Source organism: Macrobrachium rosenbergii, chromosome 20 (genome assembly GCF_040412425.1).
Source record: "Macrobrachium rosenbergii isolate ZJJX-2024 chromosome 20, ASM4041242v1, whole genome shotgun sequence".
Taxonomy (NCBI): Eukaryota; Metazoa; Arthropoda; class Malacostraca; order Decapoda; family Palaemonidae; genus Macrobrachium; species Macrobrachium rosenbergii.
The window spans coordinates 9,727,501-9,744,401 of record NC_089760.1 but is presented as its reverse complement, the minus strand read 5'-3'; the positions used below and the strand labels follow the sequence as shown (position 1 = coordinate 9,744,401).

Below are 16,901 nucleotides of genomic sequence, written 5' to 3'. Positions count from 1 at the left end.
AGAAAGACAAAGACAAATAACTGACGTGTAAATATTAAGTTTTTATAGTTGCCTTTTAGTTCATCCGTGAGATGGTATTATATACATTTGATCAGCTAAAAAGAAGCAAACAAGTTTCATATGGATCTATTTTTTTGAATATCTTTTTATCTGCATTTATCACTTTTGATTTTGGATTTAGCTCATTTAATAAACAAATTTTCACTTTAACCAATGATATAAAGCATTCGTAAAATAAGTCTAATCCTTCGGGCCAGCCCTAGGAGAGCTGTTAATGAGCTCAGTGGTCTGGTTAAACTAAGGTATACGTAACTTAACTTTAACTTATTTGACTATATTCTTTGAAAAAAAAAATCATGATGCGAGTAAATACAACAGTTATCATTTCCAATTCCAGGTTTGATTTAATTTTCTTTCCGAAGGGAGTCAGAATTAATTAATGAACGATAGGCGTTATGCCGGAGATTGTACTTTGATAATTATATCTTGAAATTACAGACAGATCTTTTAGCCAGCACTGTAGCACTAAACCAGTAATGCCACTCACTTCAGTACCTGCACAGGACAGACAGTTGCATTTTAATGGAGGCTTACCTCTCCTCCCTGCACTACCAAAGCATTGTGTCTGATTATAATAACCTATGACATACACTCTCTCTCTCTCTCTCTCTCTCTCTCTCTCTCTCTCTCTCTCTCTCTCTCTGTGTTTGTGTGTATATACAGTATATATATATATATATATATATATATATATATATATATATATATATATATATATATATGTTTATATATATGTGTATATATATATATATATATATACTGTATATATATACTGTGTATGTCACAGGTTATCGTATTCAATGCTTTGCTAGAGCAGGGGAGCCTCTGAGAATTAAATATCTGTGAGATAATATTTAAATATTTGTGTATATATATATATATATATATATATATATATATATATATATATATATATATATATATATATATATATAATATTTATACATATATGTATATACACACACATATATATACACACACATACATACATATATAATATATATATATATATATATGATCCTGGTTATATATATTGTATCGTATATATAGTACTAACCCAAAGAATTTGTCTTTCGCTAGAAATCTCTTGTCTCTCACGTGACACAACTATAAGCCCTGAACGTGTGTGGTGGTGTCGGCATCGATTGCTTTTTAAATTATTTGACGCAACTCGAAGTATGTTCATATAAATGCACTTTGAACTTAACGTAGGCAAGCGTGCTAGCTACACCTTGGTCTCCAAACGTTTTCATTCTGGTGTCCATTGCTTAAGGCTCACTCTTGCTGTTTAATATCATTCTTGTAATAAGTTCAAGATGCACTTTACCTGTTCCTTTCTTCTTGACATCTCTTTGTTAGTGTCCAAGGAATCATGCTTCCAAAGCTTAGCAGAGTTTGTTTCTGAATAATAATAATAATAATAATAATAATAATAATAATAATAATAATAATAATAATAATAATAATAATAATAATAATTAAGTACCCAATAAAAGTAGATTTCCACATCATATTGGGATAGAATCCATGACTCTCGGTTGAAAAGCAATTGCATACGTGACTGTGTACTTGTTTCCATCAAAATTACGGAAATGAAGCAACTGAAATAAAATCTATCAATTTTATCACTGTCATGTGAGAAAATCTGGTAAAACTCGCTTCACCACTCAAAGGCGGGCAGCCAACTAAGCTAACTCCTTAGGTACTACATATGTCAATAGGTTCCAAATATTTCTTAGGACCTTTGTAGCTCAACTGGTGGTGCCATCCCCTCTCACCTGAAAATCGCAGGTACTGTTCTGATGTGAGGAAGATGATTTGATAATGTTAGACACTAGAATATGCCAGATGTAATTCTTAGGTACCTACAAATCTGGCTTAGGTGTTATCAGTAGGAACCTTTCATGCTAGTCAAATAATTCAAGAGCACTGTTGCATGTTACTGTGAATTAATGATTTTGTGTATTCGACTCCATTTTTTTTTAATTCAAGAGTGTCCTGTCAGTGTATCTAGGTTTTTTTTCTTGGGTGCTTTTTAGTTCAAGTAGGTCTGTGTAGGGCAACCATATGGATGATTCTCAGAAAACATATTGTTGCTGATGTTGATAAATGGTAAAATATTTTTTTTTATTGCCAGAGGGGGTATCTTTAGTACTTAAAGCTGTTGGGAATATTGTGTAATATATATCTTATCTAGAGTCGTTGTATATTTGTATCACTGTCAATCAGCCTAAATTTAAGTGTCCTTTAAATTTCGTTAAGGCCATCTTAACACATTAATATTATTTGTGTATGGTTACGTTTAATAGCGAATATGGACGAGCTTCCATTGTCTTGTTAATTTAAATAGCTGTTTAACGTTACAATGTCCATTTCCTCCTAAATCCGTGTAAATAAATTTAAATCTTTATTAGCGTCCTTTCTAAATCTTTATTAACGTCCTTTGTAACTGAACATGAAGTTTTGTTCTTGAAAGCAAAATCCATTTTTAAACATTTTCAAAATCCAGGCAGTGTTGGAATTCGAGTATCTTCCCCCAGTCGGCTGTCAGAGATACAACAGTCCAACAGGTAAAAATAATACCACCGCTCCAACTACACTGACAATGACAAGAAAAAGGGAAATCGGTGCAACAGTTATATGCAACAGTTAAATGCCTCGCTGTCAAGGGCTATATATGTATATATGTATATATATATATATATATATATATATATATATATATATATATATATATATATATATATATATATATATATATATATATATATATATATATAAAATATATATATATATATATATATATATATATATATATATAAATATATATATATATATATATATGTATATATATGTGTTATATATATTTATCTTATATATATATGACTTTTATATATAAAACATCAATATCCAAATATGGATATAAAATATAATTTGTGTGTGTGTAATGTTTCGTGTGTGTCTTATGTACATGACTTTTTATATTAAAAAATATTAAAGTCCAAATTATATAAAATATAGTTTCGGCTTAATATTTGGGTTATGTATATAAATATTATATATATATATATATATATATATGTAGAAGAGAGAGAGAGAGAGAGAGAATTTTTTTCTTTTCTAAACCAAAGACCTCTCCCGTACGTTGATTCAAAAATAGAATTCCTGTAAACCCAGCATCCGTAAATATCCGGGCCGGAGCAGAAAAGATGCATGCAGGCCCGTGGTATAGATGCCAGAGAGATTCTATTTATTTATGATGCTGCCTCTAGTTGGATATATACTAGACTAGAATGGGGGCACGTGTATGAGTGTGTTTGTAGACGCCGATATTTCTCTCTCTCTCTCTCTCTCTCTCTCTCTCTCTCTCTCTCTCTCTCTCTCTCTCTCTCTCTCTCTCTCGTCTTTTTTCTTTATAGTGGTTCTGTAAACATTGTACGCCCAAGGTAAGAGCTGTGTTAGGACTGAAGATGAATGCAGTTGACTCTCAGAGTGTGTCACTGGTACAGATGGGAGCGGATTAGAATTTGAAATTACTGAGAGAGAGAGAGAGAGAGAGAGAGAGAGAGAGAGAGAGAGAGAGACTCTACTACCTTTCCTCTGACTTTTATGCATCCGAAATATTTATTGGTAACGTGTATGTGTTGCGAATATTTACCTCAAATGATCAAGGAATGTCGATGGTCATATAGAAACAAAAGGTACTAAATATTGTGTAAATAATGATGCTTTTTACATTTAATACACAAGTATCTATATTTTATTAGTGACTATTCCGTTACTTTGAAGCATTAATACGGACAAATACCTATATATATTTTTTAGTTTTCTGTAAATGAAAACTGTTTGTCTGTCCGTCCGCACTTTTTCTGTCCGCCCTCAGATCTTAAAAACTACTGAGGCTAGAGGGCTGCAAATTGATATGTTGTTCATCCCCCCTCCACTCATCAAACATACCAAATTGCATCCCTCTAGCCTCAGTAGTCTTTATTTTATTTAAGGTTAAAGTTAGCCATAATCGTGCATCTGGCAACGACATAGGACAGGCCACCACCGGGCCGTGATTAATGATTCATGGGCCGCGGCTCATACAGCATTATACCGAGACCACCGAAAGATTGATATATTTTCGGTGGCCTTGATTATACGCTGTACGGAAAACTCGATTGCGCCGAAGAAACTTGGGCTCATTTTGCACTTGTTTATGTATGAAACCACTTTGGAAAGGAAGCTATTCAATTACTGAGAAAAAGGCAGGCTTGGAGGAAAAGAGATATTAAGAGGAGAGCGGTAGGTACTTGCTCAGGACAGGAACAGATTCTAATGAATAATTGATAGCATGGTCAGTAACGGAACGATAATCCACTCCCTATTGTTCTGTTGGGTAATAAATAAAGAAAAATAGGAAAGTACCTAGTTCATGGGAGCATAGTTCTTATTGCCGATGAATAAGTACTTTACAAAGATTTAATAACTGTAATAAAAAACAAATAATAAATGCGCAGAAGTTTCTTCGGCGCGGTCGAGTTTTCTGTACAGCGTATAATGTTGCATGAAACTCTCAGTCACGGCCCATGAAACTCTCAGCCGCGACACATGAAACTTTCAGCCACAGCCCGGTGGTCGCCTGTGTTGTTGGCACCTATAGCGGTGCCAGACGAACGATCATGGCTAACTTTAACCTTAAATAAAATAAAAACTACTGAGGCTAGAGGGCTGTAATTTGGTATGTTTGATGATTGGAGGGTGGATGATCAACATACCACTTTACAGCCCTCTAGCCTCAGTAGTTTTTAAGATCTGAATGCGGATGGAAAGACAAAAACCCATCTCAATAGTTTTCTTTCACAGAAAACTAAAACCCTACAACATCAAAACAGTGTAGTTAAATTTTTTCGAACCTGATATTGCAATAAACCTCATAATCTTTCCAAGATAGGTTTGATGGAAAATAAGCTCCCACAGAATTTCTCGTATCCATAGGTTGAATTTAATTTTGGTCAAAAGAACTCCCCCCCAAAAAAAAAAAAAAAAAAAAAAACTCTAACTGACCAGCATGAAAGGAGCTTATACTTGCATGTGTTTGTATAAGTGTGTATGCGTGTGTGTGTGTGCGCGCGTGCGCGTTATAGTTGGCTAAACGTGATTGCTGAATACAAGTGAATGAAAAGAGATTGAAGCCGTGGACGTGAATTGTTTGCGAAAAAATGTTACATAGGAAGAATTAATCGACTGATATAAAATGGAGAAAGTAGGAAAAAACTTTATCGTAGATGAAAGAATGGATTAGGAATTTTTTTAGATGTTTTGGCCATGTAGAAAAAATGGAGGACAATGATGGGTGGTGGAAAATGTATGATTCGGAAGACCTAAGTTGCGTTGGAAACATTTAATGAACGAGATATGGGAAGTGAAGGGCTTTGCTATCCAGGGCACACGAGAGAGCCCGGCGCATTTGGGATGAATGGAGCAGTCTGTCTTGGGGGTTAGATGTTCTGACCATGAGGTCTGTGAAGCATAGAGTGCTTGGGAGGTTTCTGCACAGAAGGTTCATCCACGACTCAGTAATCAAAGAATGTATCCTTCAGTTACCATTACGCTGTTTTACCTCAGTTATTATTATTATATATATATATATATATATATATATATATATATATATATATATATATATATATATATATATATATATATATATATATATATAATATATACAACTTTTGATAACATCTGTTTCGTTCCTCTTCCTTACGATTTTGAAGGAATGACCACAACATATCTTTTGATGAAAGAAAAAAAAAAAGATAGGTAGAGAAAACAACCATCAGAAAAATTATATAAGAGCAGCTTTTGCGAAAGAAGGCCTGTGTAACGACTCAGTTTTATGGTTATGGTTACATATCTGCAAAACTTTATGCGAACCGTTTTCCCCAGTTATGTCCTTGCAAGTCTTAAATCTTTACCTCGCTAAAAAAAGGGGTTTCATGTAGTCTGGCCTATTTCAGAGTGGTATGAAAGATGGGACACTACAGGGAAGTGAAGCATATTGATTCCTTTGAGCATTTTCTTATTTTCTTCCCCAAACGGACTCTTGCTATGCGAGAAACGTATATTTTCCGTAGATATTTTGTAACCTAGTTTTAGAGACTGTGCCAGTATCACATTCAGTCTTATAGAATTGACCCTCTGACACACATCAGTTCCTCCAAGAACAAAGAGGGAGAAAGGATTTCATTCAGTAAAAATAAGATAATCTTTTATTAGTTACACTGAAAATGTCTGTATTCATTAAATCTAATATTGTATCACATCACAAAATGTGCCTTCATAGAAACGCTTGATATCTGAAAATGATGTGTCATCATTTGTGTTGTATTTCAAGTAACCTGGAAAGTTTTTCTACCATCATAGATGGTTTTGTTAGAGGCAAAAATATATTATATTTTATCATGCCAGTGTAAATATCAAATTGGTCAGTTTCCGCAAATACACATGAATTAATTTCCTTATTGGTAGTATAACATAAAAGACTGTTCCCTTCCCGTTTTGTGACGATTATTGAGTTTCTTACACAAAAATATTTTTCTTTCATTGATTACCGGAATAAAATTAACTACAGATTGCCCAATGAATAATTACATGCTGATTTTTTCAATCATTCACACTTCACCAAATGCTACAACACGAATGATTATCTCTGACAACAAAGGTCAGGTCCAAATCAATCAGAGGGCTGAAAAACTTGCATTACTCACACTCCAGCACTCATTAGCACATGACTCAAGCTTTCTCCTGACTGCAAGCAATAAGGAAGGTCGTTTTATAACTAAAAGAAATTCAGAGCAGTGCGCGATAAAATGCACGCAACCTGGCGCCTTCCTTTATAGAGTCAGCGACTTTACATTATCCAGGTCATGACTCGGTTTATGAACAGGTACGCATGTTAGCGTCCAAATGAGCGCTCATAAACACACACACACACACACACACACACACACATATATATATATATATATATATATATATATATATATATATATATATATATATAGATATATATATATACAAACAATATTTTTTGGCTTAATATTGCAAATATAAAAGTGCCACGGTTGCATAAGTGACAAAATTAAATATTCATGTTGCTACAAACTTACCATTGAGCGATCATGGCGGAGATGAGTTGATATCGACTTAGTACAGAACGTGATTTCGACAGAAATAGCCTAAGTATTGTAGAGTCCATGGTCTAAGAAAGAGAAGGTCTGTTCACGCGCAGGTAGGCGAGACGTCACGCGGCGAGGTGGGTAGAGAAAGACTCACAAGGGAGTGTTTATACACCAAAAGATTTGAATTTTAATAACGGATTTACCCAAACTTTTGTAAAATGTGATTAAACAAAAATGCAATAGTTTGTTTTGTTGTAATGGAAGGGCAATAAAAGATTTATTTCATTCATAGAATATTCAACTTTACAATAACATCAAGAATATAACCAAGAAACAACTCCCGGCTGGTAGTGACGTAACTTCCTGTAATATTTACAACTGTTATTTAGTACAAAAGAAACAAAAGAGTTATAACTGGTGACTTACGTGCAACTGAAAAAGTTTATCATTACCTGTATTATTAGGCCTAATCTTATAATTGGTGGTATCTGGTCAACTGCAATTATATTATTTACTGGGCAATGAACAATGGAAATATTGCCGAAGCATTATAAAAGATTAAGTAGGTCAACCATTTATTCTCCAAAGGAAACTTTGGTATTTTAATTCCCTGACCTAAAGTTCATAAATGGTGGCATCCGGTCAACTGCAGTATGTTTACTGGCAGAGAAACAAACGAAATACTGCTCAGGTACTATGAAAAGATTAACTAGGTGAAAAATTTATTCGCCGAAGGAAATTTTATGGCCCAAAGTCCATAATTGGTGGCATATAGTCAACTTAAATTATGCTATTTACTGGGCAAAGGAATAAGAAACTTTACGCAGGTACTGCAAAAGATTAACTAGGTCAGCAATTTATTCACCAAATGGACTATTGGTATTTTAATTTCTCGACCCAAAGTTCTAGTCCAGTAATTATCTTCTGAGTTTGAAAAAGAAAAATTCCTTAACCACACTGATGATGATTGTTAGCTTTAAAGGAAATCAACTGGAATGTTCAGACGTTTAATGTTAGCTTAATAGAAATCAGCTGTAATGTTCAGACGTTTAATGTTAGCTTAATAGGAAATCAGCTGTAATGTTCAGACGTTTAATTGTATAGCAAATAAATATGAAAAAATTTATTTACATGACATCTCCTATTTCCTCGTACACCACCCAAAATCTAAAGTGAAAACGTGACATGAAACCACTCGCAACATATGATTATCAATGGTAATAGTAAACACAGTAAATGTTATGATAAATATATGTTACACTGTAAATATTTTCAACTATATAAACTGATTTATTATGAACAGTTAACTTTACTTCGATAGAAGTACTACATGAACTCTCTCCTCGCACACCATCGAAAATCCGGGAATCGTGGCATCTAATAATTTGCAGTATTCAGTTATAAATGGTAATAGAAAACATAGTAACTATTAAGTAGCAAATATTTGTCGCATTGTAATATATTAACAATATAAACTGATTCATTAAGAATCATCGACTTCATTTCAAAAAGAATGCCAAAATCTAAACTTGTCCTCTGATGCTGGCAGATGCATTGTTTCTTCAATCTGTAATTGTGCAAGATGTCTTGGTATTGAGATTCAAGTAATTCATTTGTAAGGATCATTGCATAATCAGTTGATTTAAAATGCAAAATACAAATCCTCGAAGAATCCACATTAAATTTGTCTCTTCTCACGCAGAGATGAATCCATTTCTTTCGGAGTTTTAAATTCTTAGGAAATTTATGAAAAGTAAGATCAGTATTTCGATGTGAACTGGAGTTACATCCATAGTGCACAAATATTGGGCATAGTCCTACAATGACGATGACCAAAATATACACCGTATAAAACCACGATCGCATTTACAGCTCCTTCCTTCTGCTATACCTCCTTGGACTGGCTGACAGGTAAATAGCCCATCCACTCGCACCGTGACGTCATGCGCGAAGTTGGTCGAATTTTGGGTCAGTTGTGAACAGACCTTCTCTTTCTTAGACCATGGTAGAGTCGATATCAACTTACATAACTCTTGAGAGTCGGGTGGTCAAGGTCACTGTCTATCGTTGTTTCTAACCCAGACCACGTTTCAAATCTGGCCGGCGCAAAGCACTCATCAATTATTATAATCACCTCGGTAGTGAGTTATTCCCAGGGTATGGGGAATTCATTATTGAACGAGATTAGTAGTTTTACTTTTAGGAATCTAAAAAAGGTCATTTTGTATTAGCGACTAAAACGAACTCACACATATACAATTATATATATATATATATATATATATATATATATATATATATATATATATATATATATATATATATATATGTGTGTGTGTGTGTGTGTGTGTGTGTGTGTGTGTGTGTGTGCTATATTTACAAATGTGTACCTAAAGAAAGAGATGGGGGGAGAGAGAGGTCATTTCAAAAGGTTTAACATCCTAACAGAGTACCTTCAGAGAGTATAATCTACTGTTTGCATTGTCCTTTTCTTCTCTTCTCGCTCAAAGCCACTACAGGATGGAATTTTTTTTTTTCCAGCCGCATTTTTCTTGACTTTGTCAAATGCTGTTTTCTCTTGCCCTTTTGGATCCCCACTCGGGTTCTGATGCCTTTCATCTATTGTTGCTTTCTATTTTGACTTAACCTTCCGTTGGAAGAGTAGTCCCCGCCTGGATGACATTGTTTCGTACTGTTATTTGTTTGTTTTTCTGAGACTTAATCTGCGTTATTATTGCCCTGTTATGCTGTCATTCATATATGAGGCTATCAGTCGAGAAACATGCCAAGCGCCATCCTGGGTCAAAGTATTTTTTAATTTATTTATTATATTTTAAAACTGGCACTTGGCATGTTTCTCGACTGAAAAGCTCATATATATTTCAACATATGCAAAGGTTTGAATAACTTCACATTAGTCAAGGTTCCTCCTTTCAACTTCAGTTTAGGTCTCAGTATAACTTCACATTAGTCAAGGTTCCTCCTTACAACTTCAGTTTAGATCTCAATATGCACGAACTCTTCGTAAATTTCTCTTTTTCACCCTAATTCTGCTGCATCGCCTCATACTGCGTGCATCTGGGATCTCTTCCCTCGCCCATTCTTTTCTTCCACTCATGCTTGAAATCCACAAATCCGTTTATATTCACATGACTGTGCTCTTAGTCAAAAACTATTTATTAATCTAAATAACATTATAGATTATGTTTCTATTTCATTGATTTTCTGTGTTCCTGTTCAGGCAAACCATGTTTCTGGGGAATTGTAGATTGTTCTTTTTTATCTATAATTCTGTGGTGATAGTAGAAAACATTTCAATAGAGTTGTTCCATCGTTTAGAATGTAACGATTAATATTAAAATGTAATATGACATACAAGTGCACAGGTTCTCGTACGTATTGCAATTTAGTGGGCGTGTTCTTTTGAAGCTGAATGCACACTTGTAATTAGCTTATATCGATCTGTATAAGAGTTATCGCTCCTTGTAAACAAATATTATCTCAAATCTATGAACCATTCCTCCTACCCTTTACATCTAGAGGTTAAAAAAAAAATCCTACTTTTATTCTGCCTTTCCCTTCATCTTTAAAAACCAGTCACTTCCAGCACGTCTTAGACTCCATCCACATGTTACGGCTGAAATCCCAAAAAAAAAAAAAAAGAAAAAAGAAAAAAAAACTATTTGAAAGCCTACCTACAAGTTCATCCAGCCTTTCTTATCACTCGCTTGTTGAAAATTAAATTTTCGATCTCTCATCATGCTTCCTAGATATTTGTCAAACATTTTTAACAGTAGTACAGAACTTGTATCGGGATATATACAGTATATTTGTCTGCCCCTCTCCATCTCTTCATATATAACCACAGACTTTCACACAACACACACACACATTTACTGATGTACATATATATATATATATATATATATATATATATATATATATATATATATATATATATATATATATATATATATATATATATATATATATATATATATATATATATATATATATATATTTATATATATAAATATGGGATCACTGAACATAAATCGTCTTTTTTACTATATCCTTACCGATGAGAGACATCACATTCATCAAACTTATGCTCCTTTTTGATATTTCCTACATTTTCCCTCACATATTGAAAGTTCTCTTTTATCCTCCCTTTGCTTTTTGCCCGAGCTCTAATATTTATTCGTCGCGCCTCGTAAGACTTCCTATTTTTCCAACTCATTTGCATGTTGGCGTTTCTTTTCCTCGGAAGAATCTATTTTTAACTTTTTTTTTATTATTCTCTGGTTGTTGTTGATTTCTTTCTGTCTGAGTTTGATTATGGATTATTCTGCATTTTTTTTTCTGTTATCTGCTTACGAGTAAACTGGCCATATTTTCTTACTTTGCTTATTCAAGGAATATTTACTTTTTTTTAACTTCCGTACGAAAATTTATCATTGCTGTCACCTTAGACATAATTCAGTTACAGTAACCTGTGCCTAGTTTGTCTGAATAGCATAAGAATGGATTTGAAACTGAAATTTATGCGATTGGCTCTATTTACAGAGTACAAAACACGGATATCTACTGTACATCCATTATCACATGTAATGCAAAAAAATGACAAAAATAAACAAAGGACAAAGATATTTGCTGCCTTCAAATTACCGCATTTAATTAAAGGTTGTTGTAAGGGTTGCTCTGTCATACAAACTGCAGTGCAGCAAGTTATTCTAGAACCTAAGTTGAATGCAACGAACGTTGGGGACAGTACCTTAGCGAAGCTTTAGAATAAGAACGTGCATTACACTATAGCAGAAAGACCAAGGACACTACGGCTAATATAGCGATGGATTCTTTGCCTACCATTTTAGATGCAATGAGAAACTGTTGACCATTTTCAGTTTCTTTATTTGTTAAATGAAACAGAATCACGACCCAAACAGATGCTAGGCAATGGTAACCGGCAGTTTCTCTGTTTAATATAAAAATGAAGTTATTCCGTTCACGCGACATGTGTGAGTCGATAATAGTTGTGAGAAATTCGCCAAGTATGAAGACAACCAATTTATAGATAAGTAAATATATATGTATATATATATATATATATATATATCTATATATCTATATAATATATATATATATATATATATATATATATATATATATATATATATATATATATATATATATATATATGTATATATATATTATTATAAAGGATATCTCAAACTATTGTATAATGGAGTTTTTTATTCATAAATAGTTATATTTCTTATATAAACAGTCCACATTATCAATATATACCATCCAGTTTGAATAGGTATTTATAATATATAATGCACAGAACAATTGTGTATATATAGTTATATATATATATATATATATATATATATATATATATATATATATATATATATATATATATATATATATAAATTACTGATTGAAATTCTTGTCCGAGTAAATCTGTAATCGCATATAGATCGACCTAAATGTTAGTATTCTAATACTTGCATTCTATCTTTATGTACAACGAAATGCAGTAACTTTCGCGTACTTAGTCCTCGTGCAGTAGTTCCAAAATGCTAATTAGTAAGTATTTGCATCTTGAAGAGGCCATGGACTTTCGAGTTCATTCCAGTATTATCTTACTTTTCCCATTCAAAACGAATAAAACCCAATTCATACAAGAACGAAATTCTGTGACTATCGTTTTATTTTAATTTAGTCCTGATTTAAAGACAATATTCATCTGTTTCTTTTAAATGGTGTTTTAATTCAAGACAATATTCCTCTGTTATTAAAGTGGCGTCTTGATTTCAAGACAGTGTTCCTTTGTCTTTTTAAATAGTATCTTAATTTTAAGACAATATTCCTCCATTTTTTATTTGCTTCTCATTATTCGATCATTCTATTTTATGTCTTTCCTAAAGCCAACAAATTTCGATATCTTAATATATCTCTATTGCTGCAATTTATTTCTCTCCAGTTTGGTCAATCTCACCAGCTTTGACCCTCACATAGCGCGAGGTAACAGTAGAGTTAGATGGCCAGATTAACCTATTGATCGAGTGATCGTTTGGGACAAGAAGTTTCATAAAGTGCCAGGACTTCTGTGACTAATGAGCTTTGTGTTGCTTTACGCCTCTGGGATGACATTTGTGAGGCTATTATTCACATAAGGTGATTTTCGTGCCATTCCAAAGCTGCCGAAATGTCAGTAGAAATATTATATCTAAGAAAATCCTAGAGGGTTAAATAACTATGATATTCACCTATAAGCAAATGCTTGCTTTTACGATCTTAGATGCACAGGTCCAAAGCAAGATTCTTCAGTGACTGTTTATTCAGAATTACGATGAAAGCTTCTTAAAATTCCGTTACGTAATTCTTTTGATCTCCTTAATTTTTCAGCTCATATGGGCACGTTCAAGCCACGAAGATTATAATCAGTAGGAGAAGGCTTTCTTGAACTGCACTTGACAGCGTTTGCACCGAAGTCAGCTTTAAGGTAAGTAACGAAACAGTACGTCTTTTTCTGAAAGGAAAGGAATGTAGTCTATTTATTATCAAGATAACTTTCTTAGTTATGTCTGCCTCAGTTACTTTTGTGAGGGACCCAACATGGTCTTGAAGTAAATGACAATGATAGATGAAATACAAGAATACGCATTTTAACGATTAAGAAAATTTATATGATATGGAAAAAAATAACGACTTATATTGAATCGCCGAATAATACATAAAAAAACTAATTTCAGCGGCTAAATTAGTCTGGTCATCACGCAGATCAGTGTAGAGATTCATAGTTAAATATGATTTCCTGAGTTGTTCTTTAATTTACACAAAACATTAAGTGTAGGCGCATTTACTGTGGGCACAAATGGTGCTAAATATTGGAAAGGAAGACGAAACTTTTATATAAACATATATAATATATATATATTATATATACATACACATATATGCATAATATATATATTATATATATATATATATATATATATATATATATATATATATATATATATATACATTATATTATGTATATATATGTGATATTATATATATATACATATATGCATAATATATATTATATAATATATACATATATATATATATATATATATATATGATATATATATATATATATATATTATATTATAATATATATTATATATATATATATATATATATATGTATATATATTATATATATATATATATATATATATATATATATATATGTATGTATATATAAAATATATAAACAGATAGATGTATCCTGGGCAGGAAGCGACAACAAACAAACAGTCAGAGCCAAATTTTCTTGTAATTGCGTTTAAGTGTTTAATAAGGCAATATAACAAAACCGTATAAAAGAAATAAAATAGCAAGCGCCGATTATAATGATGCACGAGACAGACGCGTTGCCTGCTATTGGGCGTTTTATCTTCGACATTGTCAGCGCGAAAACCCCGTTGGATTTATTTCTTTATTTTCTTCGCCGTCTGTCTAGGGACGGAAAATAATACAATATCTTTTCAAATGCTTTTGCTTTTGATTTATAATAAACATTTTATTTTCCATGTATAGGATTTTTTATTTGTAATTGAACGTTTGCATTGCGGAGGTTTTATGAGTCGAAACAAGAAGAAGTGAAAAGGAATGAAAAGTGTTATGAAGTGAAATTCAAGTGCCAAACTCGGCAACATACCACGTCGCCCGGCACAGCAACACGAGCTCATCACGCGAGGCACTCTAGAACACTTAGTTTTAACATGTTGTATATCAAGCTCTTGTGACTGCAAAGGCCTGGTGTCATGTGCTCTGTATGAATAGGACACGCCGTTTTATTTCCGACAGCAACTTTGTTAGAGTAATGTCCATTACGGGAAATTGCTCTCAAAGTATGCTTTGATAAATTTGACGTGTTAATGATATCTTATGGAACGGTAAAGAAATCCACAATGGTTTAAGAGTAAAATATATATATATATATATATATATATATATATATATATATATATATATATATATATATATATATATATTAAAAATTATTTTCAAAATGAGAGCCTTCGAGAACCTGCTCGATTCTCCTGGAGAGGAAGAATCGAATAGGTTCTCGAAAGCCCTCGTTTTTGCAAATATTTTTAGTATATATTTACACTTACACCTTTGTGAGTTTCTTCACCATTTCTGTGGCTCATGCGATTATGAGATTTTTATGAATCTTACGGAGTCGTTGGCAATACTGATTTATTTTACTCAAATAGGAAAAACGATTCTGAACGGAGACCTTGAAAAGAAACAAAAGATGACGTGATTCCAAAGTTACCCGCAGTTTATTAGCGAAACATTTGACCGGGCCATAAAGACCAACTTCCTGTAACAGTTCGGTTATTCCGTTGTTTATCGCTCAACTCAATTTCTCGAGCCATGAACTGGCAGTTTATATATCCATATTTAACGGGCTGTAAACAAATTCCTTCCTTCTTTCCTCCCGCTCCTGATTAGGATTTTAGAATCGCCGCCATTAATTACATTTTACGAGAGTTGCCTCTCTGCAATCTGTGACCTGTAACAAGTTAATTAGTAGGAAAATTGATATGATTACCATAATTATCGTGTATTAGAGTAATTGAACGTAACACTATTAACGATGGCCGCTCTTCTCCTCATAAAGTGTTCGGCTAATCGAGCGTGAAGAGATTTTTTTTTTTTTTTTCGGAGAACTTACTGATTGAGTGGAAACAGGCTGTGAGACTGAATTCGATCTATTGCTTTACGTAAGATTCTTGGGCAATAGCATTTAACGCCTTCTTAATTATTAAACGCAGTATTTATTAATAGACATATTTTACTCATGACCTCATACGACCAGTATACAACAAGCACACACATATATACAGTATATATATATATATATATATATATATATATATTGATATATATGTGTGTATACGTATACACACGCACACACATTATATATACACACACACACATATATACACATATATATATATATATATATATATATATATATATATATATATATATATACTGTATATTAGTAGTGTGTATATATACTGTTATATTATGTTTACATGTTTGTGGGTGCTGAAAAGGATAAAACCTGACAAGATCACTCCTCATAAAAGATACCCTGACATGAAACCTCCCACCCCCACCCCCCCTCTCTCTCTCTCTCTCTCTCTCTCTCTCTCTCTCTCTCTCTCTCTCTCTCTCTCAGAAATGCTATTCACTTGTGAATGTATTTCCTAACCCATACTTAATCATCATCAGAGATGTGATTTGGAGAGCAGCCCAGGGGGTAATACGCAGAAGAATAAAGCATAAAATATCATCTCAGTTTACACGAAAGACTGGTAACAGCCCCATTACACCAGAGCAGAGTTGCCTCTCGCAGAGGTAATTCTCTCTAAAAGTGGGTTATTTTTCTCCAAGTTATCGACTGCTCCACCAATCAGCACCCGCAATATCTTTCAATATGGCTTTGACTGCCAAAGTATTACTCACCGCCTGCGTTTTAAGTCGGCAAAACATAACGTTTGTTTATTCATCTTCATTATTCTCTTACTGCGAAGGGCCGGCTCTCGTGGAAATTACGTGTCTGACGACACCCTGTTATTGCAAAGGAAATTAC

The 16,901-nt window shown here is 33.0% G+C and overlaps 1 protein-coding gene and 1 long non-coding RNA gene across 3 annotated transcripts in view; one reads left to right on the top strand and one right to left on the bottom strand.

The window, feature by feature from the left end:
• Window positions 1–16,901, top strand: part of LOC136849041 (uncharacterized) — a 521,318-nt gene that overhangs the window by 302,424 nt on the left and 201,993 nt on the right. The window contains exon 5 of the long non-coding RNA XR_010856211.1: window positions 13,647–13,743. This is a non-coding gene — a long non-coding RNA (uncharacterized lncRNA). The remainder of the gene's footprint in view (window positions 1–13,646; window positions 13,744–16,901) is intronic.
• The window catches only part of LOC136849039 (uncharacterized), a 465,615-nt gene that overhangs the window by 344,892 nt on the left and 103,822 nt on the right, over window positions 1–16,901 (bottom strand). The gene's annotated exons all lie outside the window — the stretch shown is intronic.